The sequence below is a fragment of the Lissotriton helveticus genome, chromosome 8, assembly GCF_964261635.1.
Source record: "Lissotriton helveticus chromosome 8, aLisHel1.1, whole genome shotgun sequence".
NCBI classification, from domain to species: Eukaryota; Metazoa; Chordata; class Amphibia; order Caudata; family Salamandridae; genus Lissotriton; species Lissotriton helveticus.
The window spans coordinates 1,114,203,978-1,114,229,000 of record NC_136069.1 but is presented as its reverse complement, the minus strand read 5'-3'; positions in this window follow the sequence as shown (position 1 = coordinate 1,114,229,000).

Genomic DNA, 25,023 nt, shown 5'->3' with positions numbered 1-25,023 from the left:
TTATACGCAGAATCCCAAGGAGGCTATTCCTACGTAGTGGGCTAAAGCAGAATTGTTTGGGAAGGTCTCTGGGTATACTGTCAACAGAGACTAAACGGAAATTATGGAGTGGAATCAGCCCTCACAGACTCTGGGGGTAAAAACCATAATGCGATATCTCAGCATCATAATCACCCAGAGGTTAGCCGATGTTCCTGTGGTCAATTGGAGGAAGATTAGTCAGGAAGTTGGAAGGTTACTGATTATATCGGACAATCTCCCTCTCAATTTATACTGCAGGGTACATTTGATTAAAATGATTATACTCCCCAAAATTACTTTTCTAATTAATAATATACCCCTCCCATTTGACAAAAATGAGGTAGCAAAACTGCAGGGCAAGATTGGAAGTTTTGTTTGGGCCTCAAAGTGCTCACGTAAATCCTGGAAAAGGCTGAGGAGAAAATTAGAGAAGGAGGGACTTGCTCTTCCGGATCTATGGGTCTCCGCACATGTTTTTCATTTTAGGAACCTTCGGATGTTACTAAACAAACCAGATGATTCTGCAGTAGTTATCATGTTTGGGGCATTACTCAGTGATCTGGGTGATGAACAGGAGCAGTTCCTCTTTAAGTATGGAGATCCAAAGTTTTTCAAAAAAGTAAGATTAAAAATTTTGTTGCAGGCCGTTAAGAACTAGGTTTATATACGGAAAAAATAGGAATACCATATTACTCTGATCACTCACCAATTTGGGGTTTCCCAGGCACCCCAGCATGTTTAGATGATCAACTCAGCCTCCCATTGAAGCATGCGGGTATCTCCCATTGGGGGGATTTAAAAACAGGTGTGAATCTGATCACTTGGGAAACCTTGACATTATGTACTCGTGGACAGTTAGCTAGATTCAAATACTATCAATTGTCTTCTTGGTGCGCTGGTCAACAGTGGGAGGATCAGTCCGATGATGCCTGGTTAATCCAAGCCATGAAAATTGGGAGTATCAACAAAGAGATGGCTTTGTGGTATCGAACCTTGATTGAAGAAGACGATGATATAAATCAGGATATTGAAAAGCTTTGGAGTAACGATGTAGAAATTTTTGATTTGAGTGATGTTTGGTTGAGCTCCTTCACACTGCTTCTTGAGACTGTTACGCCTGCATATCTTAAGCGAAATCACCTCTTCACCCTTTATCGGGTTTATTGGTCTCCGGTGAAACTCACAAGGTTTTCTGGAAATCAGTATGTCTGTTCGAGATGTCAAGATCACTCAGCGAATGATTATCATATATTTTTAACTTGCCCTATAATCACTACATTTTGGATCGATCTTTGTGAATCTTTGACGGAGGAAAATATATGAGCTATGTTGGTGGATTGGTACCAGAGGAATGGGGTCCAATGATTAAGCCAATAAACAGCTGTTGGTCCTGGTCCCCTCTCCTTGGCATCTTTAGTATGTCATGCGTAAGAAGGGTTGGAGTGTAAACAGCTTGATTTCTTGTGTGGAAAGACTCTATTTCCCATCCGGTCCCAGTAAGGGAAAGTGAGTATGGCCAACAAGTTAATTGGCAGAATAAGGACCAAAAAAAACATTATCCCTGAGCGATTTGTTAGTTTTTTTTACAATAACACTGAACTTTTTACTTTTTTACTTGTCCTGGGGCATTTAAATTATTGTGTCTACAGTCTCCTATCAGCTATTTTGAAAAACACATTTACTAACAAAATTAAAACATTCATGCTGTTACTCGTTTATTTGAAGGTTTGCTCAACACAATTAATTCTTTTCCAGTTAATTGCTACTTTCGTTTATAAATTGAAATTTTTCTATACTTGCGATATTTTTACCAATAACATTGTATATCACAAAATAGTATCTATGAACTGATCTTCAATAAAACTTATAAACGATGCAGAAATCAGTGGGATTTTTTCAAAGCAAACCAATGGCAAGTTAATAGTGACATCAAGTATTTCCCGTTCTCACATGAACCAACATTTTGTATTTAAAATTACACATTACATACAACCGGTATGTACACCATGAAGTAACGTTCGTCATTCATAAACGGCATATCTAATCATCCATATTATTAATCCCCTCAATGAATAATATCACGGAGTGAGGAAAAAAGAAAAGCAGTATTATCGGTGTGTGATAAAGAAAATGCTATCACTCCTTGATAACAAGCACTTACAAAGTCAACAGGTCTGGTGCTTTCCAAACGCCTTTTAGCTTTGCCAATAATTGTTATGGTTTTCCATACATTTTGGGGAAGCTGCCGGACCCACGTCAAGCTAAAAAAACAAAATGACTAAAAGCAATTGTTTTCTCTCAGAAAGCGCACATTCCTTTGGCACTTAAGGGAACTTCTTTGTGTGTAGATATGCTCCTGGTGAGAGGGAAGAATGCATGCGCCACAGTGAAGTTAGCCAATGGCTTATATGGGTTGAAACACTGCCCAATGTTTTAGATTGCAGTGACTGGAAGAAAATGTCAAAATTACAGACAAATAGATGAATAGGACAGGCTAAAAGCCCCTATAAGCACACAAGACTTATAATTTGAGTAAAATCAAAAGGTCTTGGCCAATGCCAGACCTATTAAGAGTGGCAAGGCAGGAAATAAGGGGGGTAGTGTCAGCAGAATATACACAGACAGTCAGAAGTCACGAAGGAGAAGTGTAGATTCAGAGAAATTACATACATTGTTTCGTCAGAGCCAGCTTAAGAAAGTGAAGTCTCTCCACCCATGGATAAGGTCAGACACCACATTCAGACGACAAAGAGGAACTGCAAGGGGTGCTGCACTTGCGTACAAAATAAGGACATCATAAAGTTAGATAGACAAACACGACTAGGGGCATTTAAATATACAGACCGGACTCAGGGGCACAGGAATTCACCATACCTCAATAAAACATGGCCATACTCAGACACATTCATTGAAATGTTAAATAGTAATCACATAAATGAAGGAAATATAACATTCGTGCAACTACACAACGATGGCTGTGGCAAACATTTCGAATATGGCATCATGAAATACTCATGGCATTACGTCAGAACACCGTGATTTCCTCAACCCAAACGCAGCACTTTAGTACTGCCTTAAAGCATAGCCAAACAATGGTGACTGACAAGAGAAACTCATTATAGTAATTAAAGAATTGGACAGAAATTGGGAACATGATGTTGTGGTTGAATATAGTATAAACAACTGAAGTACCCCATGATTCCCCTATTAGTATTTTTAAATGGTTTTAGACTATGCACAACGAGGTAAATGAGTGCGTTCAAGAAAATTAATGCATTTATATTTCCTAAATAGCTTTATAATCAAAGCCACAACCTTACTAGGAGCTCAAACAATATTAATAGTGCACAAGATGTTATGTAATGCATTTAGCTGATTGCATTTCAGTTGTTTTAGCTCAATAGTTTACAGCACAAATTCAAAACTTAACTGTTGCCATTTAGTGTACGGTTTACAGAAATCAATTTGGCCAGAGTGCTGACAGATAAGTGCAAGTGGCATCTGATAATATGAGCTAAAAGGGTAGGTGAACTTGGTGTACGTACAATATACAGAAGAGACTGAGAACCATAGCTCCCAAACCTGGTAATGAAAAGTGCGGGATAACTGGAATTCTACTGTATAACAAAGACTGCAATTGTTCCCAAAACTGACATGCCCACCTCCACATGAAATAATAAGAACCTAATATAGAGTGGAACTAGTAGGGAGCTATGTATGCTGTACTTAACTGGAGACCTTTGGTGGTCTACTTTACTTATGTTAATACCTTTATTGTTTCCTTTCTGGATATCTGAAACTGGAAAATCTAAAAAAAGAATTTCTCTAGGATAAGACTATGACGGATTTAGCACTTTCTTCAGCAACTTGATGTTTTTCCATGGGGAGAAAATCCTTCTTTATGCATGATCACCCCCATGTTTTGATGATTGGTACTGCTGGCTTTTTCACACTGCACACTGGGGCACTCTTGGCCAGTCAACAGTGTATATGGTGTTATCCCCAAAAAATGGTAACATTTGGAAATACTGAATTGGAATATTTAAACTTTCCACTAAGGTCATAGTCCATGGCAAAAGGAAAATGGATCACTGACAGAATATCGAGAAGCAGAATATCGAGCTGCCAGAATATCGATGAGAAAATATCAGGTGACAGAATATCGAATTCCTATCTACAAACAGGTAAGTACAAAAATATTGAATCCTAAATATATGTCATATTTTTTATTATAAAATGTAAAAAACATAATTTCAAATATAAGTATATATATATATATATATACATAAACCTATAATATTAAAATAAAAACATTAAATATAATAGGACTACAACATTATAAATATATATTTTTGAAATTATATTTTACACTACAATAAATATAATAATACTAAATATGTTGCATAGCGTAAAGTATAAAATTACTATTTCCTCTCCAACGAGTGGTATAGTAGGGAAAGTGTTGGACAGCGGGTGAGTATAAAAATTACTATTCCCACTCCAGTGATTGCTACAGTAGGGAAAGTGTTGGATAGCAGGAGGGTAAAAATTACTATTCCCATTCTAGCGAATGAAACATTAGGGAAATTGTTGGATAGCGGGTGGAAATAATTTTATATTCCCACTCCACCAAGTGTAACAGTAGGGAAAGTGTTGGATAGAGTAGAGGAATAATTGAGTATACCCACTCCTGCAATATAATTAACATTATTTAACAAGTATTTTTTTTTAAATGTATCTACCTTCCACCATTTTTCCCTATAATCGTCACCTACAATATTGTAAAATATGAATAAATTAACATAATTAAATAACAATGAAATAATTAACTAAAAACAATTAACAATACCATTAATACCATCAAATCTAAATTAATTCACACAATTAACACAATAAAATAACTTTTAATAAATATAATATAAAAAGTAATAAAAATGACATTAATACTAAATTACTTCCTACCCTACTATCCTATCAATCATCAACTCACTCCTAAAAAAGAACACAATTAACAGATTTACAAATTAATAATTAATAATTACTATCAAATTATTTACTAATTAATACAAAAATAACACAATTAACAAAATGACCAATTAATTAGTAATTGCTGTTAATCAAGTTATAATTAATTAATAATAAATTACTTAACTTAATTACTAATATGAATTATAAAATACTACATTATTAATTAATGAAATACTTAATTCATTAATTACAATTAAATTACTTCCCACACTATTTCCCTATAAACCCACAACCCACTACAGAAAGTAAATTACACAAAAATTTATTAACATAAAATTCATTACGTTAAAAAAATTAAGACATACATTACAAAAATAATGCATACTATTAACACATATACTAACACTTAAAAAAATCGATATTTTTAACAACTAAATAATGACTGTCGATATTATGACAAACGATATTTCTTACCTGTATTTCAATATTCTGCACCACTATATTTTTGAGAGTCGAGAGTATGTCCACTAAATATTTTGCCACATCGATATTTAAAATTCAATATTTTAACTGTTCACCAGGAAAAATATATCAATGGTATTGGAAGGTAAATGTCACCTGTGATCTTCAGTACATGTTGTTCCATCTACTAGGCTGACAACTAAAGCATGTCTTCAGGCCTACCTGCAGCTTCTGTACCTGCAGGCGAACATGCCAAAGTACATGTTTTTGACAAGAAAGAACCCTACTTTTAAATATTTAAGTTTCCCTCTAAGTAGGCCTTGTAACCCACTAGGAAGGGTGCCTAACATTCAAAATTAGCACATGAATAGATTTGGTGTAGGCATGTACCTACGGTGGCTAGCACCCAAAAACTATTTCACTGTTAAGGGCTGCAGTTTCATCTATAATGAAAACTCAAGTTTAGGTAAAATAGTAATTCTGCTATGTTTGGTTTAGGATAAGCTACAGAGTTAATTCAACCACTATTTTATTGTTTATTCAAAATCCAATGTCCTGGTGCAATCAGATTTTTAAACAATATTTAGGAAAAGTAACGTTTAAAAATGTAGACTGTTTCTGTCTGAACCTCAAGGAAGTTATGTGCATTAGCCTGACTGCAGCTGAGCCCTGCCAATGTTCCCTCATTAAAGGTGTGATAACTGCACTTCAATAGAAACAATGATGTCAGCCTTTTTGGCAGGAAGACCTGCATATGAGGTATGTGACCTCTCAGCTAAGAAAGGGCAGCAGAGGAGGGTTCAGGGACTTTGTTATTTTGAAAGAGACCAGGGTGGGGCATATCTATTCAAAGTTAATTATAAAGGGAGACCTGGAGAAGACAATCCTTTATTCTCTGTCCCAGCTTGGTAACAGGTTAGTGGGAATCAGAGCTGACTCCAGAACCAGTTTGGTGTCTTTGAGGAGGAGGGGACTTTTTATTTTCCTAAATACACCAAAGGCGGGCACACCAGAAACCTTCAAGGGGAAAAAGGTGATGATATATTGGATTTTCCTCAGAGTAGTCCATTGTTTGATAGTTTACAGCAAGGAAAACAGGATGTGGTGCAAAAGTGGGAATGGTTACCAAATGGGACCAACTCTTTCATTGGTTAGGGCGTGTCCAGCAGTCATGCTCACCTACTGGTTACAAAAGTGGTACCTCACCCACAGCTCATTAGAACACATCTGGACCTGTGGAACTGAAGAGGGCTTGACCACCTATTGCTGACCTGTGTGGAGACTTGAAGGACTAGACCTGCTCCCAGAATTGAGTTTGTGGACCTCCTGTGTGGCTCCGTTTCGCAACAAGCTGCAAGAGGCCTTTTCCTAGAGTGACAAGAACCAGTAGCAACTGGACATGCCTTGGACCTGCATGTGGCCTCTGCCTGAGTGAGAACTGGCCCCTATGTACTGGCCCTAAGGTTCTGGAAGCCTTAGAAGAGACCAAGTGGAAGTGCTCCAGAAAGTCTGAAATGTTGGGACATAGAAAATGTTTGGACTTCCAAGTCCTCTGAAGAATCAGTGTAACCTCACGCCAAAGGTGTCTGATTTCGAGAGGACTTCATCAGTCACAGCTTTACGTTTGTCTGACTGAAGAATTTTGAGCTCTATAAAATTTCCAAAGGAAGAATCTCGACCAGGCGAAAGCATGAAAAGTATCCGGCTGACAAGAGGACTTCGTCAGGTGACTAATTATAATCTTCCAACTCTAAGGTGCATGTTTATAAGGGCATCGCTTCACCGGAGTGTCACTTTTTGTGACGCTGTGCCCTGCTCCATATTCACAAGGCAGTGCTAAGGATCTTTGCTTGGCTTATTGTCGCCTTGTAAATATGGTCCTCCTCAACGCGGTTTTCTGTAGCAAAGGGCATGCGATGGGTGATGCTGTGGGAATTCCCATGCAACACATTGCTTTTTGACACAGCTCCAGATTAACAAGGATCTGTAAATCTGAGGCAGCACCAAAAAACTTAAGCCTTCCCAGGAAAGGCATAAGAGTGGCACAACAAATGAGAAATACTTTATTTCTCCTCATTGTTTTCTCTTTCTATGTGTGCTGCATTCTGCAGCACAAATAGAAGAAGCAAAACTCCATTGATGATTATTTTGGTGCAGGGCGGTGTCCCTTCCTGCACAAAAAGAATTATCCCTGAAATGCAGACACCATTACACTATGATGCAAGGGTGCCTAAGCTGGCAATGGGCTGTTTTTTTTTTGTGCTGCCGCAGGGGTGAATAAAGGAATGCACCATATTGTAGTAAATATGGTGCATAAAATGATGCAGCTCGGCTAAGCTAAATTGCTTGTGGCATCGCGCTGCACCATTTTCTTTTAAATAGGCCTCTAAGTTTTTCCCATCAAAATCAAAGGCTTCAGTGGAACCTCATTTAACATCTGTCCAACTTTGAGAGGACTTCACAGAATACACCCTATAGCCATGCCCCACTGGAGGATTTTGCCTTTCAATTCAGAGACAAAGTCAGAAGGTAAAATCTTTGACCTCAATGACACGTTTGGTATAACCAACTTCTGCTCTAGCACGATTGGCCTGAAATTGTGCCTAGGTCCCGATTAACCATGAACAGCAACTTCTGATTTCTCCCAGGTCTCCCGATAAAAATGCTACCTCACTTGTGTGAGTAGGCCTAGTGCCTGTGACAGGAAAGGGCCCAAAACATTTTGTGGAGACATCAAAATTATCTATTTCAAAATTACCTGTGTTTGCAAGGGGGTTACCTGTGTTTTTTGTCCCAGGCTCTTTATATTTTATCAAATGAGTGGCTGTATACCCGGTGCACAATGAAAAACCACTGCAAGGTGTAGCTTAGCTATTGGCTCTGGGTACCTCGTGTTCTTGGTGAACCTACAAGATGCATATATCCCCGCAACCAGAAGGGTCCAGCAGACGTGACAGTATATTGCTTTGAAAAATCAGCCAAAATTAAAAGAAGTTACAGATAAAACCATAGACATAAATGGTTGTTTTCTTAACTCAATTTTAATATTTTGTTGTTTCAACTGTTACTTTGTATAGGAATACCCTAAAGGATCTATACAAATGACCCCTTGTTGAATTCAGTGTGTTGTCTACTTTTCAGAAATGTATAGCTTCCTGGAGTCCACAATGAGTTTTGCACCTATTTCCACCGCTAACTGGAAGGAGGTTGGAAGAAAACAAAAAAACAAAAATAGGAAACATGATCTATCGCCCAGCGAAATGCCAAAACTGTGTTGAAAAATTTGATTTTCTGATTCAAGTCTTCATGTTCGTGAAAGCTGGCAAGATAGTGATTTCATTACCACAAACATTTTGTTGATGTCATTTGCAGGAAAAAAACAGATGTTTTCTTCTGCAGCACATTATTCCCATTTTTCCCCAAAATCCAAAATGTAGCTGTTTTTTGGCTAATTTATCAGCTCCCTCCATGGGAATCCACAAACTCTGAGTACCTTTAAAATCCCAAGGTTTTCGGAAAAAAATACACAAATTTAGCATGGACACCTTATGTGGGCAAAGAAGTTATGAAGGATTATGCACAAACTACCCCTAATAGCCAAAAAAATAAAGGCTTAACACGGGGGATGGGAGAGAGGCCTAGCAGCGAAGAGGTTAAAATACATGGTAATATTTTAGACTTGAACAGGTGAATAGTATATGAACTAGCTGGACTCAGGTTGAAATGTAATTTAGACATATGGCAAAGCTAACAAATAAAGATCTTTACAATTTATACATCTAAAAAGCTGTATTTTCACACAATAAATACATCACGATTATTCCCTTCATTTAATATGCACTTGTCACGAAGACAATGTTTGAGATGAAAATAATGATTATATATTTTCAGGAATTACCTGGGTATATTGCTACTGTAATTGAAAAAGCAATTCACAACTGGAATGCAGAATAGATGCACATATAAAATGTAACACAAGGCGTTTAATCACTCCAGGGCAAAGAGAAATGTATTCAGTTTGATCATCCAAGTCATATTGGGGAAATTATATGTGTCACCACAGAAGAAAAATAAAAGAACTCTACTGTTTTAATGGAAGAAGGTCCCAGATAATAAACAATATGCAATGCAGGATAAAACAGTGCTGTCACGGAGATTACAGCAGAAAAGCACAGCCATAACCACATCTCCACTAAATATTTAATCATTATATTCTTCAATGTAACCCAAGCTTTTTCTTCTAATGTTCCTGTGCAGTTTTCTGACTGAGCAAATTTGATGCTACTCCACGCCCTCCCTGTTTAGTAAGGAACAGAGGAATATGGCTTAAAGAACATCTTGTTTTAGGAGCAGCAATTTAAAGTTGATCTGAAAAGAATCAATTTTCAGCTCATAGTTCAGAGAAGGATCCTCCTATTGCTCTAGATACTATGCCGCATTGAATTGATTGAGGTGATGGTGTTATAGCAATTACGACAATATTGTTTATAAGTTGGAAAGTTACAATTTACATAAAATTAAACAGCACGTCTCTGTCACATTTAAAAGAAATCTGAAGACATTTCTCTGGACTTCGAAGGCTATCAGTGGCACAGAGAATAAACTGTAAACTTCAGTGACCCAACTTCATAGCTCATGAGAGTCTTGGTCCCAAAGATTATCCTGTTAGAAGGCTGCGAGTAAGTCATGAAAAAAGATGATGGTGCGAGTGGAAGAGAAACACAGGAAGAACTATGGGAGATCATGTGTGAGTAGCATCAGGACATCACTAAAACATTTGTAAGTAGGACTATTCCGTGGTACACTGCAGCATGAATGGACATCAGGGGAGAGCAGGTAACTGAAAACAATGGATGGGGATTACAATGTTAGAGCACTATTCCCCTATGGGCATATGTCAAAAGAAAACTTACAGAAGAAGTGTGTGCAGAGAGGCATTGGGTGCAGGCCATGCATTACTTATGCATGTCATACGTTGGCAGTATTTCGAACAAAATGGAGCAGTCAACATTACAGAAATATAAGCACCCCATCGAGAAGTAAATAACTTTGACATGCAAGGCAATGATGTCACACACACGAAACTCTGTTGAATTAGCTACACCAGAGTCTAGTAGTGCTGGATGCGATGCATGATGCTGTGCTACTGCAATATTACCTCTACGTCCCTCATCCTCGACCCAGTCATCACACATGAGGTATTCCACATGACAGGAAACGCTTTTTAGACTCCACCCACCCTCCTGTTACTACAAACAGAAACAGACCAGACACCAAGGAGTGCAGCAAGAGAAAGTTTAATGACAAACAGAATCACACAGAGGGGGGAACCCCCACAGCGCGCAACACCCCAGTACCAAAATTAGGGCGACCAGACAGAGCACAATTCAAGCTGGGTCGAGGACGAGTAGGACTAACAGTAATGGGGATTACCCAAAGTAATCAAAGCATTATGGTCCTATGGCACAAATGGGTCTTTTGAATGCACATATCCAGTGACTTAATGTGCAGACGTATTTTAGTATGTTTTACCCTCCCCTGTTAGTCCACCACAAAGGCATTTATGCACTTTCAGAAAAAAGATTCCCTTGGGTCTGAGCTCGCCACACCTACCACACAGTTGCTATTTTTTATAATGCAAGAAGTCCTGTGTCAAGTTTACTTGGCCCTGATCTTTTTTTAGATTAAGTATGTTTTATGAAAAGAGTAACCATAAGTAATAACAAAGTAAAAGGATGGTAATTAGAATGCACAAAATAGTGCATCAATGTCAAAGGATCTCTCAGTATTAATATTAAGAAATAAGCTAAAAGAAGGGTACATGTGATAAAGTTTCAATAAAACATTACGTGAAAATATAATAAAGAAAGGGGGAGAGAAGAGAGAGTCATAATAAGTTAATGTCACACATGAATCAAAAGTTTATAAAATGAAACTGTGTGAGCGCTAAATATACGCATTACCAATATTAAAACAACATGTAATTATAAGTAAAATTGAGATACAAATCAGGGAGATTTGGAAACCTCTTCAGCTACAATATCAACTGATTTACTATGATAACTTTAGCTGTCAAGAAACAATGTTAAAGGTGACCATATTCGTTTTCTTTTAAAAGCTAGGAAAATCAGATGTATATAGGCTCTATCCAATCTATAATTGAAAAAACAGCCTACCACCATAACCTATATGAAATATGTATGTTATTATTCCAATTTGAAATTATCTGGTGAAAAGCTAAATCTATTAAGGAATCTAATAAACAAGACGGATGCGTAAGGTGAGACTACATTGGGGAGAGGTTTCCTAAAAATATATCATGTACAGTAAATGGAATGTTAAAATCCTAGTAATTTGATTCCAAACTTGCAATCAAAAAGCATGCCTATGAGGACATAGGAATAATAAATGGAACAAGTCACAATGAAGAGCACTGCAGGACCAGCAAGCAACTTTCATTCTCTGTAATAACATAGGAGTAATATGTAATCTGTTGTATGTAAAAACATTGTTTGGGAAAGATTTGCTGCTTCAGAAGGTGCATGTCATTTCAACCCGATCCTATTCCAAAATCGCGTAGACCATTCCATTTGTAAATCATTCTCCCATTGCAATTCTAAATTAGACATGTTTCTGATTGTGGAGAAAATGACAAGGTGTTTGTAAATAAAAGAGGGTTTAAAATTACTTGTAAGCAACGTAAGTAAAATATTTTCATACTCAGGTAATATATTATCATTATCAGCCACGGCCGGCAGTGGGAGTACCTGCAGGGCGTTGATGTGGGGAGGGGGAGGGCAGGGTAGGGGGTAGTAATGTATGAATTTCGGAGTTTTACAGGTAAGTAAACATTTAAATAAATTAAACAAATTATGTTGCGTGCACTGCATCGTATTTGGGGATGCAGTGCACTCAACGAAATTCGTTTAATTTATTTAAATGTTTACTTACCTGCGAAGCTCCGTAATCCATACATTACTACCCCCCACCCTGCCCCTCCCCTTTCCTACGTCACCGCCCTGCAGGTACTCCCACTGCCAGCCGCGGCTGATCATTATGTAACAGTAACATATAATATTGAATGAGCTAAGTTAATTGTGTGTATTTCTGAAAAGATGATTGTGGAGACAAAATCTGGGCTAAAGGAAAATGAAGAGGCCTGTCATGAAGAATTTATTGGCTAATGAAGCTAATGCCTTTAGCATTCCATTGTTTTCAAAAGAAGGTTCTAATATTTATTTTAGGATTTTTATTATGCCAAGGGGTAGAGTTTATGAAATGAGTGTAACATAGGTGTTTTGGTAAGAGCAAGAGTTTCAGGAGTTTATATGAGTGCAAAATAGAGGGATGGGAGAAAAAATTTGTCTTGGAAGAAAAAGATAAAAACGCATTGAATGGAAGGGGAGAAATAAAAGAAGATTTTTAAAAACCCATCAACGTTTAGGTAAGTCACTATTATTTTGGAGCAAGTGCAATGATTTTTTAAGACAAAAAGCTTCATGAGTTTACACCACCATGATGCTTGACAAACTTTAACCATGTAAGGGACATGCGAGCATGTTTATTATTCCACAGAAAACGTGGACATATGTAATGTATTTTTTTTTAAAGAATTATAACGGAATATGAACAGGGATAATGGAGCTGAGATATATCACACAAGGGGAGAATATAATTTTAGTAGAACTAAATCTACCCCACCAGGATAGAAATATAAGTTTCCAATAAGGTTGTAATAGTACAAAGAGATTCTAACTTTTGCACTACCTCATCAAGATTTGATATAAGAGTCCTTTTGATGGAATTGGTAATCCACAAACCTAAATATTTAATCTTTGTTTGGGTCCACATGAAACCTAGGTCTTTAAAATCATGTATAAAATAACATAACTATTTTTTTTTATAAAGTGCACTTTTACCCGGAGGGATCTTTGCGCTGAATAACAGATGTCTATTGCTATCCAACTCAATGGTACTCATTTTATTGACCTCAGAGTGATGAAAGGCTGAGTGGACCCGCTGGGATTTAAACTTGTGAACATGAGGTCAAACACAGGCCCCTGCAGTGGACGCATTAGTCCACTGAGCCACCAGACATGGCATAATAAGAAACAGCAGCAAATTGGTGGACCTCAGTTTGAAAAGTCAGAATAGAATTAGTTGGGTTAGAGAGATAAAGAAGAATATCATCAGTATATACTGATAATTTTAAGAAAGAGACTTTATATGGGAAACCAGATATGTGGCTGTTTTGTTTGATTCTTAAAATAATGGTTCTGATAATAGTATGCACAAAAGGGGTGAAAGGGGACATCTTTTGCACACTCAACTACGTAAGGGAAAATGATCAGAGGTCATATTATTGACAAAAATAGCTGCTTTAGAAGAGCAATAGAGTAAAGAAATGAGGTTTAAAATTTCTGGACCAAAACCGAACCACTTCAGCGTTTCAAACATAAGTTGCCAACTAACTCAGTCAAAAGCTTTTCTGCCATCTATAGCAATGAAAGCTAACTCATGAGGGAGTTTAGAGGCTTTACCAAGCAAATTAAAAGGACATCTAGTATTAGCTGAAGGAAAATGGCCCTTTATAACGCCAACTTGTTCTGGTATGATTATATGGGGGAGTAGAGGATCCAATCGAAGTGCTAAAACGTTGGTGAACATGATACAATCAACATTAATTAGGGATATAGGGTGATAAGTTTTGATAAATTGTGACTCTCTATTTTCTTTGGGGATTAGACAAATAAGAGCCTCTTGAAAAGTGTTGGATGCAGTTTGGGAGTGAGAAAAATATTCATACAGTTTAAGGAGCTGGTTGAAAAGAAGTGCTGAATAGTGGGAGTAAAATTTAGATGTGAATCTATCTAGTACTGGATATTTATGGGGTTTCAATTATTTTTTACAGCTACCGATCAATCTTGAAGGGCAATGTCAGATTCCAAGTGGGAAAACAATCAACATAATTAAAAGGAGGTTTAGGAATGAAGGTTAGGTAAGTAGTTACATGTGAAACAGAGGAGTAGATTTTGGAGTATATATGATTTATAGAAGGTAAACAGTTTTATCAGGATATCTTCTTCATTAATAAGTAGTTAATTGTTTGAGTTTGTAATGGAATTCATCTTTTTATGTTCTTATTTGGTCTGTAAGTAATTAGCTAAGAATTTGCCTGTCTTGTTCTGTCCCCCATTATTTCTAGCATTTTATCTGAGAATGATTGAGGGAGCCTGTATGGTAGATAGTTTGTCAAATTGAAATTTGGCTTCTAAAGGTCATGGAGAGAATAAGGAGATTTAGATTGCTGAAATGCCTGTTCTAGTTTTTTGGTTACCTCTATTAAGGATTTGGAAGCATTGTCAGCTTATTTTCTTTTACATTGCGTAACGTGAAGAATAAAACCTCTCGCAGAGGCCTTAAGAGAATCCCATAATACGTGCAATGGGTGTGTTGAAGGATGTTAAATGTTAAGAACTCATTAATGAAGTTTGTGAATTGTGTGGTAAATGAGGGGCCTAAAAGGAGGGTGTTGTTAAATTTCCATCTTTTGCGATGAGATAGAATTGATAATAGACAAAAAATCAGCGATAGAGGGAGCATGGTCCGAAATCAAGATGGAACCAATTTCTGCATGTATGGGATGTTGAGCTATTTATTTGGAGGTGAAGATATAGTCAATTCTGGATTGAGTGCCGTACACTGAGGATAAGAAGGTATATTCTCTTGTAGTAGGGTTAGCAATTCTCCATGAATCAGTCAGTAACTTTTAAGATATAGTAGAACAAAAGGATGTATTAATTTTAGAAGGAATACATTTTACTTTAGATAATCTATCCAAAAAAGGGTCAATATTCTGATTCCAGTCACCTCTCATAACAAAATATTCACTGGTAGTATTCAAGATTTGTTGGCAACATCAGACCAAAAGGAGTTATTTACTGTTTGGGTCCATAAACATTGAAGATTGAGATATGAGTTTTGTCAAATAATAGATCAACTGTAATCCACCTACCCTTTATGTCAGTGGTGGATTGTGATATAACTGTAACATTCATTTTTTTGTGAATGAGAATTATAGTACCATTTTTCTTCTGCACAGCCAGAGAGAAAAGTACATGACCAACCCAATTTTTCTTTAATTTTAAACCTCCTAGAGCATTTAAACGTATTTCCTGAAGAAGAGCAATGTTGGTGTTTAGTTTGGGTAGATGTGAGAGATCCCTCTGCCTTTTGATTTAATTATTCAGACCGTTAACATTCCAGGATACTCTGCTTTATAAAAATAAAAAAGGATGGAACAAAACAGTGCTTACAATGATATAAACAATAAGTAGAGGAGTAAAATGTAGAACTTGGATGAAAAAAGAGACTTCTGTAAAATAGGAAGTGCAGAGAGAATAAAGAGACACAGTGCAAAGAATAGTCCACGAGATGAAGCAAAAAAAATGATAGAATAACCAAATAATAAACATGAATAAAAAGACAGTACTGGTCATAAAACTGATGACAGTAAAATATACCTAGGGGAGGGAAATATATGAGAGCAAAGGGTGCAGGGAACATGATGAAAGAAAAGATGGACACAGAGACTCCAAACAGTCAGAACATCAGGGTAAAACATCAAGGTATGGAGAGAAGCTGGAAAGTAAATATATTGTCAACCACGATAAGTAGGAATAAGATCAAAATATAAACAAATACTGTATAAAGATAGAGAAAAAAAAATCAATTTATAATATTTCCATTAAGTCCTCTCTACATTGATGAAGAAATGATTTTAACTTTGCATGGTCCTTATAATGTTGTTGTGTTGTCTTAATAGGTTACTTTGTAATGGCAAGGGTGAATAAGACTGTATCTGGCATTGATGAATCTGAGCTGCAGGCTAAGATCCAAAAATTGTTTACGTCTATCAGCTGTAACCTTTTCAACGTCTTGAGAGAAATAAAGTTTATATGTAGACTATGTTATCTGCTTCATCGATGTTTCTGCATTCAGAACTGTGATGAGGTCAGTATGCTCTAAACATAGGATGATGACCACTCTAGGTTTAAAAGTGGGTCTGCAACCCAACCTATGAGTACATTGGATGTTAAGAGAGGTAGACAGAGAAATACATTTTACAAAAAAATTGGAGGGGTATTGCCTTCAAAATTTTCCAGTAAACCATACATTCGTAGCTTATTTCTATGGTTTCTATTTTCAAGATGTTCAATGTGTCTTTTTAGGTCCGTTATTTGTGATTACATTTTGTGAATTGTGGTTGTAGAGTCTTAGATATCATTGGCCCACTGACGGCTAAGGTATCATATAATACAGACTCCCCGCTCGTAACTGAAGTACCAATCGAGAGTGTAACTACCAACACTGTACCAATAGAAGCAACTAAATGCACCCTTAGATATACAGGCACTCAATATGAGAGGGATGGGGGGATAGATCAAAATCAAGTGATGGGACTGAGAAAAGAAGAGTTTCTGGATCTGGGATAGTCATTCCAGCCATTAGTAATCAACCCAGAGAGGCAACAGAACATATATCTGACTGTTTGGATTTTCCACCGGCCGCAACCCCATACATGGCAGTTTTGACTAATCTTCCTCCTCTACCCAAAATTAGCACTGAGAATTGGATTTAATTGAGAAATAAGCCCCTAAACTGGATGGGTGTTAGATTGGGTCTAACCGACCATCTATTTAACGACTCCAAGATGGCACAGAGAGTGAAATGGGTAGGGAGAGTGAAAAAGTCCCTGAGTGGCAATTGTGTAGTTCTGTCCACAGTTGGTGGGGACAGTCCTGAATAGGACTGAGACCTCCAACACCCCTGTGAGTGATATTACCTCTTGCACTCTGGGCTATTTTTATCAACCCGCACTCTCACTGAATAATTTAAGATCACAGCCCATCCTTGAGCGGAGACTGAGGTATCCAAATTATATAACTCCAACTTATAATAGGTTTCAATGTCTGTCTTCGCTGGATGGACTGGGTTGACTTAAGGGGGGCTTGTTCAGATAGTGAGGAGAATGTTAAGAGACATTTTCTTACTAAATGTTTTAATGACAGGAACATCCCACAGACAACGCAGGAGGAAACCCTGCTGACTCAAGAAAGCCCCCTGGAAATATGTTAGTCCCCCTGATTGACAATAATGCACAAAATCCAACACAAGTTAATTTTTAACTTCTCGGGTGCTTGTTTTTGAATATGGCTAGTTTGCGGAGTAAAAGACAAACTACAGAATGGCTAGACTTTATAGTCATTTTTCAAATCATCTGTCTACAAGAGATATGGTCAGACAACAAAAGGGACAGACCCAGCAAGGGAATTTACAACAAAGCAGCACAGTGCTGCGAGGAGTGGTAAAAGAAACCCAAATAGGTTTTGTAAAAAGGACCCTTACCCATCAGCCTAGTTGGTGGCATGCTTCATCATCGGGTTATCATCTGGGCTCCCGAGTGCAACCCAGCTGTGCTACGACGCCTGATTTACTGCGGAGCAGGTAGTTTTAGTGGAGGGGTGAGTTTTAGGTGCAGTTTTAAAAATGCCTCTGGGTTCCTCAATCGAGATAGACATTATTTATTTCTGAGGTCCTAGGACACGGTCAAAATAGTAGAGTGGATTTTATAAAGACTAAAATGGTCTTTTATATCCACAAGATATGTTCGACATGTTTCAGCCTGAACAGAGGATCAGAAAGGCTTTCTTCAGGACCAGGAAAATAAAGTGTGGCCAAATTTCAGTGGCCTTGTGAGTTATCAACACACACACTCATATCAATGGGTATAGGACACATTTTACACCTGCTATTCTATCAAGGTACGGCAGGGCAAAGGGGGGACAGAGTACCCACATCTCCAACACTTTATAATTTACTAATTTCACCTTGGTCACACATCATCCGTATTATCAATTAATTGTATGAAACTCAACAGGCTTTGCCAGATTAGTAATAATCAATTTCTACAACAACGCTACCATGAGAGTAATAACTGAGATTTTGCTGAAACTAAATCATGACCTGGAGCACATTGCTATAGACAATAGAAAACACACAATGCTCTTATGTGGGGGTGATTTCAATATTCGTCGGAGTAACACACAGATGGGTAAAATGTGTGGAATAGCAAACACAGAGGATAAAGAACAGTCCCATTTTATACTTAGCATATATGGTGTCAAGATTAATGAAGTAGTTCGGACTGGACTGTTCCCATGGGGCAACAGGGTCAGAGCTGATTTGCATATCGCCATTGTCTAACCCAGGGTGGTGTGGAGTGCAAAAAAACGATGGATTTGGGCCCAGATCTTTTGACTGGGGGAGTGTGTGACATTGATCCACATTCAGTCCATCACTTGTTGTTTTTGCAATTGCCGCCCTAAGTGCGCTGGGGATGCCCAGACGTGGGTCCCAGGCACTCCACACCACTTGGAGTCAAGCTAGCCGGGCTGAAGAGAGGTGTTACCTCGAAACCGGTCCGGTCCTCGGATGCTTGATTCCGTTCTGGGAAGGACATGGCTTTTGTAGTTCGGACTGGACTGTTCCCATGGGGCAACAGGGTCAGAGCTGATTTGCATATCGCCATTGTCTAACCCAGGGTGGTGTGGAGTGCAAAAAAACGATGGATTTGGGCCCAGATCTTTTGACTGGGGGAGTGTGTGACATTGATCCACATTCAGTCCATCACTTGTTGTTTTTGCAATTGCCGCCCTAAGTGCGCTGGGGATGCCCAGACGTGGGTCCCAGGCACTCCACACCACTTGGAGTCAAGCTAGCCGGGCTGAAGAGAGGTGTTACCTCGAAACCGGTCCGGTCCTCGGATGCTTGATTCCGTTCTGGGAAGGACATGGCTTTTGTAGTTCGGACTGGACTGTTCCCATGGGGCAACAGGGTCAGAGCTGATTTGCATATCGCCATTGTCTAACCCAGGGTGTGTGGAGTGCAAAAAAACGATGGATTTGGGCCCAGATCTTTTGACTGGGGGAGTGTGTGACATTGATCCACATTCAGTCCATCACTTGTTGTTTTTGCAATTGCCGCCCTAAGTGCGCTGGGGATGCCCAGACGTGGGTCCCAGGCACTCCACACCACTTGGAGTCAAGCTAGCCGGGCTGAAGAGAGGTGTTACCTCGAAACCGGTCCGGTCCTTGGATGCTTGATTCCGTTCTGGGAAGGACATGGCTTTTGTAGTTCGGACTGGACTGTTCCCATGGGGCAACAGGGTCAGAGCTGATTTGCATATCGCCATTGTCTAACCCAGGGTGGTGTGGAGTGCAAAAAAACGATGGATTTGGGCCCAGATCTTTTGACTGGGGGAGTGTGTGACATTGATCCACATTCAGTCCATCACTTGTTGTTTTTGCAATTGCCGCCCTAAGTGCGCTGGGGATGCCCAGACGTGGGTCCCAGGCACTCCACACCACTTGGAGTCAAGCTAGCCGGGCTGAAGAGAGGTGTTACCTCGAAACCGGTCCGGTCCTCGGATGCTTGATTCCGTTCTGGGAAGGACATGGCTTTTGTAGTTCGGACTGGACTGTTCCCATGGGGCAACAGGGTCAGAGCTGATTTGCATATCGCCATTGTCTAACCCAGGGTGGTGTGGAGTGCAAAAAAACGATGGATTTGGGCCCAGATCTTTTGACTGGGGGAGTGTGTGACATTGATCCACATTCAGTCCATCACTTGTTGTTTTTGCAATTGCCGCCCTAAGTGCGCTGGGGATGCCCAGACGTGGGTCCCAGGCACTCCACACCACTTGGAGTCAAGCTAGCCGGGCTGAAGAGAGGTGTTACCTCGAAACCGGTCCGGTCCTCGGATGCTTGATTCCGTTCTGGGAAGGACATGGCTTTTGTAGTTCGGACTGGACTGTTCCCATGGGGCAACAGGGTCAGAGCTGATTTGCATATCGCCATTGTCTAACCCAGGGTGGTGTGGAGTGCAAAAAAACGATGGATTTGGGCCCAGATCTTTTGACTGGGGGAGTGTGTGACATTGATCCACATTCAGTCCATCACTTGTTGTTTTTGCAATTGCCGCCCTAAGTGCGCTGGGGATGCCCAGACGTGGGTCCCAGGCACTCCACACCACTTGGAGTCAAGCTAGCCGGGCTGAAGAGAGGTGTTACCTCGAAACCGGTCCGGTCCTCGGATGCTTGATTCCGTTCTGGGAAGGACATGGCTTTTGTAGTTCGGACTGGACTGTTCCCATGGGGCAACAGGGTCAGAGCTGATTTGCATATCGCCATTGTCTAACCCAGGGTGGTGTGGAGTGCAAAAAAACGATGGATTTGGGCCCAGATCTTTTGACTGGGGGAGTGTGTGACATTGATCCACATTCAGTCCATCACTTGTTGTTTTTGCAATTGCCGCCCTAAGTGCGCTGGGGATGCCCAGACGTGGGTCCCAGGCACTCCACACCACTTGGAGTCAAGCTAGCCGGGCTGAAGAGAGGTGTTACCTCGAAACCGGTCCGGTCCTCGGATGCTTGATTCCGTTCTGGGAAGGACATGGCTTTTGTAGTTCGGACTGGACTGTTCCCATGGGGCAACAGGGTCAGAGCTGATTTGCATATCGCCATTGTCTAACCCAGGGTGGTGTGGAGTGCAAAAAAACGATGGATTTGGGCCCAGATCTTTTGACTGGGGGAGTGTGTGACATTGATCCACATTCAGTCCATCACTTGTTGTTTTTGCAATTGCCGCCCTAAGTGCGCTGGGGATGCCCAGACGTGGGTCCCAGGCACTCCACACCACTTGGAGTCAAGCTAGCCGGGCTGAAGAGAGGTGTTACCTCGAAACCGGTCCGGTCCTCGGATGCTTGATTCCGTTCTGGGAAGGACATGGCTTTTGTAGTTCGGACTGGACTGTTCCCATGGGGCAACAGGGTCAGAGCTGATTTGCATATCGCCATTGTCTAACCCAGGGTGGTGTGGAGTGCAAAAAAACGATGGATTTGGGCCCAGATCTTTTGACTGGGGGAGTGTGTGACATTGATCCACATTCAGTCCATCACTTGTTGTTTTTGCAATTGCCGCCCTAAGTGCGCTGGGGATGCCCAGACGTGGGTCCCAGGCACTCCACACCACTTGGAGTCAAGCTAGCCGGGCTGAAGAGAGGTGTTACCTCGAAACCGGTCCGGTCCTCGGATGCTTGATTCCGTTCTGGGAAGGACATGGCTTTTGTAGTTCGGACTGGACTGTTCCCATGGGGCAACAGGGTCAGAGCTGATTTGCATATCGCCATTGTCTAACCCAGGGTGGTGTGGAGTGCAAAAAAACGATGGATTTGGGCCCAGATCTTTTGACTGGGGGAGTGTGTGACATTGATCCACATTCAGTCCATCACTTGTTGTTTTTGCAATTGCCGCCCTAAGTGCGCTGGGGATGCCCAGACGTGGGTCCCAGGCACTCCACACCACTTGGAGTCAAGCTAGCCGGGCTGAAGAGAGGTGTTACCTCGAAACCGGTCCGGTCCTCCGATGCTTGATTCCGTTCTGGGAAGGACATGGCTTTTGTAGTTCGGACTGGACTGTTCCCATGGGGCAACAGGGTCAGAGCTGATTTGCATATCGCCATTGTCTAACCCAGGGTGGTGTGGAGTGCAAAAAAACGATGGATTTGGGCCCAGATCTTTTGACTGGGGGAGTGTGTGACATTGATCCACATTCAGTCCATCACTTGTTGTTTTTGCAATTGCCGCCCTAAGTGCGCTGGGGATGCCCAGACGTGGGTCCCAGGCACTCCACACCACTTGGAGTCAAGCTAGCCGGGCTGAAGAGAGGTGTTACCTCGAAACCGGTCCGGTCCTCGGATGCTTGATTCCGTTCTGGGAAGGACATGGCTTTTGTAGTTCGGACTGGACTGTTCCCATGGGGCAACAGGGTCAGAGCTGATTTGCATATCGCCATTGTCTAACCCAGGGTGGTGTGGAGTGCAAAAAAACGATGGATTTGGGCCCAGATCTTTTGACTGGGGGAGTGTGTGACATTGATCCACATTCAGTCCATCACTTGTTGTTTTTGCAATTGCCGCCCTAAGTGCGCTGGGGATGCCCAGACGTGGGTCCCAGGCACTCCACACCACTTGGAGTCAAGCTAGCCGGGCTGAAGAGAGGTGTTACCTCGAAACCGGTCCGGTCCTCGGATGCTTGATTCCGTTCTGGGAAGGACATGGCTTTTGTAGTTCGGACTGGACTGTTCCCATGGGGCAACAGGGTCAGAGCTGATTTGCATATCGCCATTGTCTAACCCAGGGTGGTGTGGAGTGCAAAAAAACGATGGATTTGGGCCCAGATCTTTTGACTGGGGGAGTGTGTGACATTGATCCACATTCAGTCCATCACTTGTTGTTTTTGAAGATTAATGAATTGACAGTTAAATTAGATCTGACATTTGCAAATGAAATTTCCACACTGTATTCTATACTTAAGAAAGCCTTGGAAGAAACAAAAATAATATTATAGATCACGTCCTATTCTCTAACCGTTGTGCTGGCCTTACTTTTAACTTTTGTACACATTCAATTTCACTAATTGATCATTTTGTTTTGACCCAGCAACTATCAATGGTACCATTTTATTAAACAAGGGTATGATAAAATTATCCCACAGGTGGAGGGGATGGAATTAGTAAGGCGCAATGGCTACCCCATGCGCTGGACACAGATTACCCCGGAAGGGTTTCTGAAATAACTGATAAGCAACAATAGAGAAGCCTTTGATTCGTACCTAAATGACACAACTCCCACTAACAAAATTAGCTCAGCCTTCCTGATTATTACACAGGGTATAAAGGAGAGTCTTTTTGTTAGCAGAGAGAAAATAAAAAAGTAAGAAAAGGGGTGGTTTGACACATTATGTTCTAAAGCCCACACACGTCTAAAGGAGGCATTACATAAAACATCTAGGAGCACTATTGAAATCTGCAAATGTGGAGTACAATACAAGCAGGCTGTGAAGAGGAGGAAATTATATTTAAGGGAGACAGCATGTGAGTCCCTACAGGAGGCAAGTGCCAGTAATGATGATAGAACCTTCTGGAGGGTAATTGACTCCTCGCCATGGATTACAGATGAGGGTCCTAGGATGAGCTTGCAATACTGCTGGAAGAATGGATAAAGCACTTTGCTAGCATCTATTCTTTTTTTTTTTTTTTTTTTTTTTTTTTTAAAAACCTTTATTGGAGTAAGCAAGAAAATACAAGGATGGGCCTACAACCACACGGGCTGGCCGCTAAAGAGGAGTAGAAATACAAGATACATGCCCGCAGAGGCAACAGTAGACCAACAGTGCAATACTCCCCACAAAATACAGGACAAAACAGATTTTATTTTATATGAAAGAACAGGCACACAAAAAGGCGAAAGTATAGTACTGACAGTCGGTCCAAAGGACGTAAAGGGGGCATAGCAGCAGGAGAACATAAACGGAGCTACAAGCTCCAAGGAGATCGGGGGGGGGGGGGAGGGGCGAGGAGATCAGAGGGGAGAACCGGAAACACCAGTGCATCCCCTGTATGAAAGGTTCCAGGAACGCTCGCCTAGGGAGACAGGGTAATCTCAGCAGTGCCTACAAGGGGAGGAGTACAAATGTCGCCACGGTAGTCATTCCATTGACCCCAAACCTTCGTCCACGCCCTGGGTCTGCCCCTGGCCACATAGACAGTCTTCTCACGGAACATGGACCAGTCCATGTTATCCTCCCATTTCGAGACGTCAGAGTTGCGCTACATCCCGCTTCGCAACCATATAACCCAGGGTGGCCCATCTGGTCTGGGCCACCGAATAGTCAGTGGGTTCCCAAACATTCAAAAGACAGCGACGAGGTTCCGGACACAAGGACACACCTGTCACCACAGCCATCACTTCAAGCACAGCCGCCCAATAAGCAGCCACCATCGGGCACTCCCAAAGAATATGCAAAAAGGTTGCACTCAAACCACAGCCACGCTTGCATAACCCGTCGGAGGAAAAGCCCATCACCACCAGACGCGGTCCCGTAACGTACACCCGATGAAGGATCTTAAGTTGAACCAGACGGAGACGAGCCGGAATAGCCACCTCCTTCGGGGAGGAGAGGGCCGATTGCCAGTCCTCATCATCAAGTTCCAACCCATCGCCCACCCACGCTTCCCGAAGTCGGACCAGTAGGTCGGCCCGATTATTAATCAATTTTTTATAGATCAGGGAGATAGTGCTATCAGGAAGATGCCCGTCCAGGATACGGTCTTCAAGGGGGGAAGAATCAGGCGGCATATCACCAGGAGCAAATACCGAAGCAAGGGCGTGTCTGACCTGTAGATAACGAAAGAATTCCCGACCATTCAGGCCATAGTCAGCCTGGAGGGCCTGAAACGACCGCACAGAACCCTTAGAGTACACATCCCCCACCTTACAAATCCCAATCACATCCCAGCGGTCGAAACCCTTGGTAGACCAGAGACCGCCCAGACGTTCCGAAGCATAAAGCGGTGTCGCCAACGTCAAGCGATCTTCCCAGCCCAAGCTCACATTCGCAGCACGCCACACAGTCAAAGCAGTCAACGTAGGTCCCACAAGATGGCGCCCAGCGGA